The sequence below is a fragment of the Maniola hyperantus genome, chromosome 26, assembly GCF_902806685.2.
Source record: "Maniola hyperantus chromosome 26, iAphHyp1.2, whole genome shotgun sequence".
Classification (NCBI taxonomy): domain Eukaryota; kingdom Metazoa; phylum Arthropoda; class Insecta; order Lepidoptera; family Nymphalidae; genus Maniola; species Maniola hyperantus.
The window spans coordinates 4,802,864-4,812,134 of record NC_048561.1 but is presented as its reverse complement, the minus strand read 5'-3'; the positions used below and the strand labels follow the sequence as shown (position 1 = coordinate 4,812,134).

General features: G+C 33.5%; 1 protein-coding gene and 1 long non-coding RNA gene across 2 annotated transcripts in view; one reads left to right on the top strand and one right to left on the bottom strand.

Annotated features, from left to right (window-relative positions):
* The window catches only part of LOC138404247 (uncharacterized), a 33,695-nt gene extending 26,168 nt beyond the window's left edge, over positions 1–7,527 (bottom strand). Inside the window, exon 1 of the mRNA XM_069507780.1 lies at positions 6,939–7,527. The gene's annotated coding sequence lies outside the window, so the exon portion shown is untranslated. The remainder of the gene's footprint in view (positions 1–6,938) is intronic.
* On the top strand, positions 4,465–6,580 carry LOC138404257 (uncharacterized). The gene is made up of 4 exons (XR_011238261.1): positions 4,465–4,989; positions 5,203–5,319; positions 5,512–5,586; positions 6,204–6,580. It is a non-coding gene; the product is annotated as an uncharacterized lncRNA (long non-coding RNA).
* Positions 7,528–9,271: the final 1,744 nt, after the last annotated feature.

The following is a 9,271-nucleotide window of genomic DNA, read 5'->3' as shown; positions in this document are numbered from 1 at the left end:
ACGATTGTACTTCCACAATATTGTTTTGTCTATCTAAAAACCACCTGTCTTCTTTACGTAAGCTCAAAATGAAATCTTCTAAGTGAAGAATTGATTTATTCACATTTCCATTACATGTTACAAATGGTTTTTCAAAAGTGTCTGTTGTGTAATTGTCCAGTTCTGTTTCAATTTTTTCACTAATACGTTTAGCAACCTGTTCAAGAGGTCTGTTACCATGCCTTATCATTCTTTTCAAATAATATAAACGGTTCTCAAAGGGATACGTGCTAAAACTTTGCAGTATTCCAAGTTTTTTCACTTCGTCAATGATATGGGATAAATTGTGCACGTTACTGGTCATATAACATTCACCGTATATATCTCTAAAATATTCCAGGTAGTGGTTCAATAATGACTCCGCAACGCTCAAAAAAGTGAAATATTTTTCATTTGAGCAGATTGTTATAGCACAAAACAAGTATAGAAAATGTTGGTAGGCCTCTGAAGTTAACGTATGTTTCAAAATTATGAAGCTAAGGTAGTATAAAAAGGTACGATATTCTGAGCCTTTCCAAAAATGTATGTGGTCCAGACCCCTAACGGATCTATGAATCTCTCGTGGCATTTTACAAGATACCAAAAAAGATGTAACAATCGTGATATCCTGTCCACTCCATTTTGTATATTTGTTAAATTTCCCATCCTTCCATCCATTAAGAAGACGTTTCATTATTCCTAAGTCTATTAAATGTAGTGCATCACCCACAACAAAGTCTTCGATCATGTCTATTGGCAGTTCTAATAATGGAGAATCGGTTTTATGGTGCTGCTCATATTTTTTTGCTCGAAAATCGGCGTCATTTCTTTTCGGGCATCCAATTCTTGGAAACACGACTGTGTGGGAAATATAGGAATATTCTCCTTCTACTGTACATTTTAAGCAACCATCTTTCCCGTTGTAATTGCACACACCTAAAACAAAAAATGTAATTAGTCATTTGACCCTTTTCTTAGGTACGTACCTAGAGGTACAATACATAAGAGTGTTTAGAAAGCGTACCTTTGATCATTGCACGAGCTGGAGAGTCGCATATAAAAGCCCGAAGTTTGACGCCAATCTTTTTCTCATTTCCGCTAGACGTGACTGATAAACCATCTGTGAGTAATATTTTCATTTCATGTATAAACATGTTTAGAAAACCATTTAAATCCGCAGATGGTTTGTCAAGGCCTGCATAAATTCCGACCACGATGGGTTGCAGTTTTGGTATCTCATAAATGTTGCACAAAATTGGCCATAGTTGAAGTTTTGAGCTTTTAAAAGCTGGCAATCCGTCTATGTTTACATTTATTGAAATAAGCGATAAATCACAATCGACTTTTTGAAGACAACCTTTTAATGAATCTATCAATCCATTGTGCCAATACTGCCCAGTTACCACAGGATATGTGGTAATACTCGATTGTGTGTTTAGAAGCGTCCGTGGATCGGTAGGCAATATATTTGGCAATCGATTGTTAATTATTTGTATTAGGCTTTTAGTTGCTTGTTGAGATATATTATAATCAATGGCCCATTTTTTTATTTCGTGACGCAGTTGCGCGTTTTTTTCTTCTGCTATATCACAGCTTGATGATTGTGAACTACAATCACTAATATCAGGATCACTGGATTCTCTATTAGTTGCTTCATTAGAACAAACTACATTTTGTACGGAACAACATTGTAATGATTTGGCACGCACTTCACTTTCATTGTTAATAACTGATTTAGATCGTGATACTATTTGCTTGTATTGTTTTTGCACCGCTCTTCTGTACGTTCCGCTGCGTTTATATACTTTCCACGATTTTAAATCCATTTTATATAGGTATACTAAATTTATACGTTAATTAGTTTCGTTGTAGGCAATATATAAGAAATAAGCCATTACTGGGCAAAACTATCTAACAGTAACAGTTTATTTCGTCCCGAAAATCGTTTATAAAGCAAAACCGCTCTATAACAGTGTTGTTATGAGTAATTATGTACCATGTACTATAGCAGTATTTTGCGGGACCACAAAAGCGTCAAATTCTTCTATTGTTGAGTCCTTCATCACTGCTAAAACGCCATACTTATAGCGGTTACCAGGAAACTTTTATAGTACTAATGGGGTATATAATAGTGAATTCAAACGCTGTTATACAGTAATATAGCGCTATATTGTCTAAATTCGAGGTTTTTATAGAACGTGCCTATAACGGCTCTACAAAACGGTTTTGTAAACCTTTACATCCCCTGATAACAGGATAGTTTGGCTATATAAGCTTATAGAGCAAAAAAGTCATAGCAAATGCTTTTATATAACGGGTGGTTATCGTTACAACCTCTACACGACGTTTACTCATCCTTTTCGTGATGAATTCTTAAATTATAGTACCAAAATGTTACTTGGGAACTCTCTCAACAAAATTATGCGAGACACTTAGAAAGAAAAAGGAAACCAGAATGCCTTTTTCTTTCTAATTTTGTAATTTGAAACATATAAAGATGTCTATTTGTTTAGATTTGTGTGTTTGATAACTTAAGTACCTTCAAGGGTCTGCCCTTGAAGTTCCTTTGAGTTATCAAACACACAAAACAGTAGATAGAACAACCATCTCAACAAAATTATGCGAGACACTTAGAATACAGAGATCAGAATACCCTGTTCTTTCTTTACTCTTCCCTTGAAGGAAGGTACTTAAGTTATACATCAAACCCACAATCAGTAGAACAATTACTCTCTCAACAAAATAACAAAAACAGTAACAAGTTATTGGTTTGCAAGAAATATAAGTCAGAAATACAATTATTAACCTGCGATTACAAAACAAGAGGATCTCAACAGGACTGCTTAACAGACTTCGGTCATTCAGCATTGTCTCTAATAGCTGTCAAATTTGGGAATGCTTTGGTCTATGAAATGCTTAGAGGTTGAATTTGATACATATGGCATGTGAATGGTCTCCTAATGCAATAATTATATCTAGTTATAGTCTGTCACTGTGTTCATTTTCCCTTTAATTTAGTATCTAATTGTGAAAACCTTTTATTAGCTTGTAGTTACTTGAGTTTAAGATTATAATAGATTAATGTAAGCTGTTGATCCTCCTAACAAAATAAAAATAAAATAAAGTAGCCCCTACGTTGAATATGAATTTCACTGGTAGTAAGCAACATTTTTTTGAATAAGTAGGTAGCCATAAGTAAACCTGAGTAATAAAAATAAAATAGTGACAGAATTGCATCAATATAAAAGACAAGATATGTCCAAGCGAGCAAAATTTTTCATGGTTTTGGTACCAAATCAATCAGTACCACCTGTTCGATACTAATGAACAACCCGTTTGAAATCTAAACGTCACTGAGGTTGCATTAGTGCTAAAGCACCAATGAGTCAGTGCCATTTTGTTTGTTCAATGGCCCTGTCCACACGAAGTAATATATAAGTCAATGCAAAATTGCAACAATTTCTGGTTGAAACCATTAAGTCTACCATAGCTGACACCCTGAGCGAATGATTCAGGATCAGGATTTGGCAAACCTGATCCTGAATCATTCACTATTCGCTATAATTTCATTGTTCAGAGAACTCATTCCAAGTTCTCTGAGCAAAGAAATGAAGTCTTGTTTTTCAATTAGAGGGGAAACAAATGCTAACATCAGAAACAGCAAAGTTGGCAAATCAGCACCCTTATTATAAATGCGAAAGTACGTCGCAACGGTGAAACAGATTGACATGATTTTTTGCATGGCTAATTGATAAAGACCCAGAGAGTGGCAGGCTACTTTTATCCCGGAAAATCAAAGAGTTCCCACTGGATTTTTAAAAACTAATTCCACACGGACAAAGTCGCCAGCATCAGCTAGTTATGATATAAATCCTGCTATCCACATACCCAATGTCCCAGGATTATACAACCCACAAAATGCTTTAAGTACCTAACCGACATTCCAAGAAAATCCAGTCCAGACAGCCAGAACAGAAACAACCAGGAAGTATTCCTTTTCAGAAGATTAATTTAAATTAAATTGTCCAATTATCAAATTACAATATTAATTATCAATTTTTGGTTTGCAGTAATGAAAGAATATTGACTTTTTAGTGCACAATTTGTACACCTACTTACTAAGATTTCTTTCTCTGGCAAAGTACCTATAGGCAAATAGGTTTTGATGCGTTTTTTAAACGGTTTTGGTGCATTTTTTTGACACTACAATTAATGAGGTACCTACCTTTTCCAATAACCACAAAGAAATACAAAAGCACAAAATGCATGAGTAATGTAGAACAAATTCAGACTTCGGAAAACTACTAGCACGTGAACCCGTACCACCAAAAATCCACTAATTTTGAAAATCCGACAATATTCAAACGATACAAGAATAATCCGACAAGACAATATTCTTTGAAAAACTATAGCACTAAACACGGGCGGTTCACGGCCATACAAATTCCGTTCCCTTACAAATGCGAATAGCAAAATAGAAGTTGACAGATTCGACCACAGAACGATACAATAACACACGTTCACTGCCTGCTGCCTGCCTGACGCCATTTTGTTATTGTTGTTAAGCGTTGAGCAGGGTGGTTGCGTCGATTTATTTCCGTACATTTCTGTTCCCTTCGCAACAATTGTTATTATAGTACATTATTTCAATATAATTTATTGGAATGTATTATAAGTGCTGTGTTCCCGATTGTAACAGTACGCGAAAAGACGCTATATTACATAAGTTTCCACAGTGTGACAAAAGACTCAAAAAGTGGCTTAAGTATATAAATTGTGATGTTTTGCGAAGTAAAAGTACAATAGATCTTAAAAATAAGTCTCAATTGTGTCATAAGCACTTTGAAAAGCGTTTTGTGACACAAAAATCTCGTCTTGCAGTAACAGCATTTCCTACTTTGTTCCTGCAATCTGAGATCCTCAGTGGTACTCCATCCATTCCACTGCATGATTCTGAAGAAATTTGTACTAGTAAGTTTTGATGGCTTTTTGTATTGTATATTGTTCATATCATTCCTCTAATCACAGTCCAGTTGTTTTGTCCAATGTATCACAACCTTCTTTAGCATACATTTTACAACCAAACCGAAGAAAATGTATTTCTATGCCTGAATCATCTTACCACCGTGTAGCACTAATTTTGGCCTTTAATTTTAAAATGATTAATATTTAATTTACTTTCAGGATCAGAGAAGATTGACCTTGATCATAATTATTATGCTTCCAAAAATATATATAATGACCACAACTATTGTACACAGCTGCAAACATCACAATCAGCAAGTGAAAATGAGCTTTTAGGTGAGAAAATATAATTTATTATTATTTGAAACAATATTCATAATAATATTACTAATAAGTCGTTTCTTTGCTAACTTTGAAAGATAGCTAAAAGAGATAGATAAAAGAACCTTGGAGTGTTTTAAATAACTTACTATATCAAACTTTTTTATCGATGTTTGCCTATTTGTACTCATTAAACTTATTTTTTAGAAGGATTGCCCACTACTTTTAAAAGAAAATTAGAAGAATATTCGATTACAGATTGTCAACAAAGTATTTCCTCAGGTAATCATCTATTTATTAATAGCCTTGATATAGTAACCACAGGAATAAGGATATCTGCTCTTTTCATTGATCAGTGTTAACTACAGGTCAAAATTTTCATAAATAAGTTATTACTAGACTATGTTTTTAAGCTTAAATGAGATATTTAAATGTGTATAACAATTAACAAATTAATCGCGGTGTGTTACCCATCCATACTTATCTTATAAATGCGAAAGTGTGTCCCGTCTGTCTGTCTGTCTGCTAGCTTCTCACGGCTCAACCGTTCAACCGATTTTGACGAAATTTGGTACAGAGGTAGGTTGCAACCCGGGGAAGGACACAGGCTTACTTTTTATCCCGGAAAATTAAAGAGTTCCCACAGGATTTTTAAGAATCTAAATCCATGCGTACGAAGTCGCGGGCATCATCTAGTACTTTATAAACAAGATTTATTTATATTTTTAATATGCACATACATAACATTTATTTATTTATTTATTGACACTTTATTGCACACAACATATTATGCACATAGTGCAAATACTTATTAGAGCAAATCAAATCAAACATGTAATTTTTATAATAGGTACCCAATATATCAATTGTAATTATATATAATACTCTTGCAATTCCAGGTTCCACTACCATGCCACTTAAAAAGAGAAGGAATCCTAGAATCATTAAAAGAATAATTGAAGTTCTTTCACCAAAATGCAAACATCTTTACAAGAAATATAGGATTTCCCAAAAAACTCTTAACCTTATTCGTAGACATAAAAAAGCTTGGACAGTGAAAATGTGTATCAAAAATTGGAAAAATTGAACCCAATTGCCAAAAAAATACTCACAATGCAATTAAGATTGTGCGGAAAGAAGAAGAAACAAAGAAGGTTTACAGAAGATGAAAAAAAAAATTTCTTATCCTTACTTAATCAGGGGTCAAAATCATATCGATATTTAATAAAGGTTTTAAAAGATTTAAAAGAAAATAAATAAATGTCTTGAAATAAAATGTGTTTTTTATTTTTAGAATCAATTAATTTAGGTTATTTAAGTAAAAAACCCTTTAGGTACCTAATAAAACAATTTCAAAATACAAGAAGCTAAAGCTGCAGGAAAAAAATCCTCTAAAATACAAAACTAGAATTCAGAGCCGCGCAAAGGAGGCAATTTAAAAAAATATCTTGCCAAGCTATTGGCTCAAATAATCTGATCCTATTGGTTAGTAGAGAAATAGCAAAATAGAGTTTGACAGATGATCGACCAATCACGGGCTGCATTTCAAGGGTGTCAAAATTTGTTTGCCCGTGAGCCATCTGATACGTAGTATCCCTATTAATCTGTGGCACTAAACTAGCACGTGAACTTACCATCAAAAATCCACTAATTTTGAAAATCCGACAATATTCAAACAAAACAACGGTGCAGTGGTGCAAAACATAACAAAAGACAAAACAAAAGTCAAAAAATGGCTCCACTATAGAAAGGTTCACCACTATTTATTCACGAATATTATACTATATAGGTATAGCGGTAATATTCAGTATAAAGAGGTTCATTTGCACTTTACATATCTGTAATTTCAAGTTTCGGAGACACGTATTTATAGACATTTATACAATTTTAAAATGATTAACATTATAAATAGAAAACACGATTACTACATAGATTTCGTTAATATTCACTGGAAAGATATTTTATATTAATTTGCACTGATCTTTACGTAATTTCTTAATTTCAAGACACGTAATCGCGTATTTTATACAGATTTATGTAAATAAAATGAAATTAATTAGGTCCCTAGCATTTTTAGAAACACAAAACCGCAAAGTATGATGGTATAAACCAGGGTCATCAATCTTAGAACAAATAGCATGGTACTTCAATTCATTTAGTACCAAAAGGCAATAGCAGACCGCGCTACTGTGACTGGACAAATTCGATATATTATTCTGTGGTCAAGGCATCCCATGTTTAATTTTTCTACCAAATTGGTAGTTTAGTTTACATTAACATATTTGCATTTTAAAGAAAAAAATATTCTCTAACCATTAATTTCTATTTACCAATATTTTATTTGGTTCTACCTTTGGTATGTATCATTGATTTAATAAATATTCTTCAAAATAAAATCAATTCAGACAATTTTTTGCTATTGATATGGTAGAAATTGGGCAAACAACCTGGTCTGTGCTGGCGGTCGTAATGTTTTCTGATTTTGCTATTTTCAATACCTTTTGTAACTATTTAAAGCCAGTTTTATTGATTTCACGCTACGTTTAGCAAACCAGTGAACCTAACCCACGCTAAGTAAGCTGTCAGAGATTCTAGTGTTTTGAGACCAAAGAAATTTTAAGTTTTCCGTACCCATGTTTGAAACAGGACTCCAGTGTTTTGAGACAGAACTCCAGTGTTTATTTACGAGACAGGACTCCAGTATAGTTGTAGTTAGGTACTAGTTAAGTTTAGTGAACATTTCTTACAAGAGGGGCTGTATTCCAGGCTGTTCAGGTTCACTGCAGGTTTGTAAATGCCATTGTAATACCGTCATATCTACTTTAATCCTTGAATGCAATTTTTATTAAATTCCTTGAACTTGATGACAATATGGTTCACGCATAGGTTTTTCTTTAAGTATTGGGCGTTCCGATCCAGTGATAGATTCTCTTGACGATTCGAAAGCACCTATTTACAAGTTTATTTGAATAAAGAATTAGGTATTTCTTTAGTTTTTCTAGACCAAATTCCTATCATGATCAACACATCGCTGGCTCACTACAGAGCACGGGTCACTTCTTAGAGTGAGAAGGGGTTTAGCCATAGTCTACCACACTGGCCATGTGCGGATTGGTAGACTTCACACCCTTTGATAACATTATGGAGAACTTTCAGGCATGCAGGTTTCCTCACGATGTTTTCCTTCACCGTTAAAGCAAGTGATATTTAATTAGTTAAAACACACAACTCCGAAAAGTTAGAGGTGCATGCCCTAGATTGAACCCCCAACCTCAGATTAGATGTGATTAGATTAATTGAGTCAGATTTAGTGAACATGTTATGAACTTGTGACCATACTAAGATACTCATATTTTTACTTTTCAGGTTTAGAAAATGTCCTGCATGAATTTCCAAATCGTGCAAAAGATTTGGATCGTTTTATGACCTGGATTCATAATATTGATATCTTGAAACTAAACTACTCGGCACCAGACCCCAGTCCTCAGGCAACTTTATAAACTGTTTTAGGATAAGGAAGAGTGATTAGGATTAATTTTGGTAAAAATAAAGATTAGAATCAAAAATTTCTATTATTTAAAAATATGTGTTCAGATTAATTATTATAGATTTTTTTTAAATTTACATGATATGTTAAATTGTAAGGGAGTCAAATATTAATAAATAATTAATCTGAACACAATCCTACCTTCCATAGCAGTCCTATATGTATGTATTATATGTATAGGTATGAACCTATAAAGCAGTCTATATATAGGTAGGTATGTACATATTATAAATATTAGTTCCATTCGTCAGATACAGATGGCGCTACTAAGCTGTTGCCACTATTAGCTCGCGAGATAGTACCTACTCTATTTCCATATGTTAAAAGTACTCTGTGGTATAAACTACGAACACATATAAAGATTACCATAACATAAACCTATAATACTTTTTTTTTTAACTGGTTTTACGGCTCTGGGTT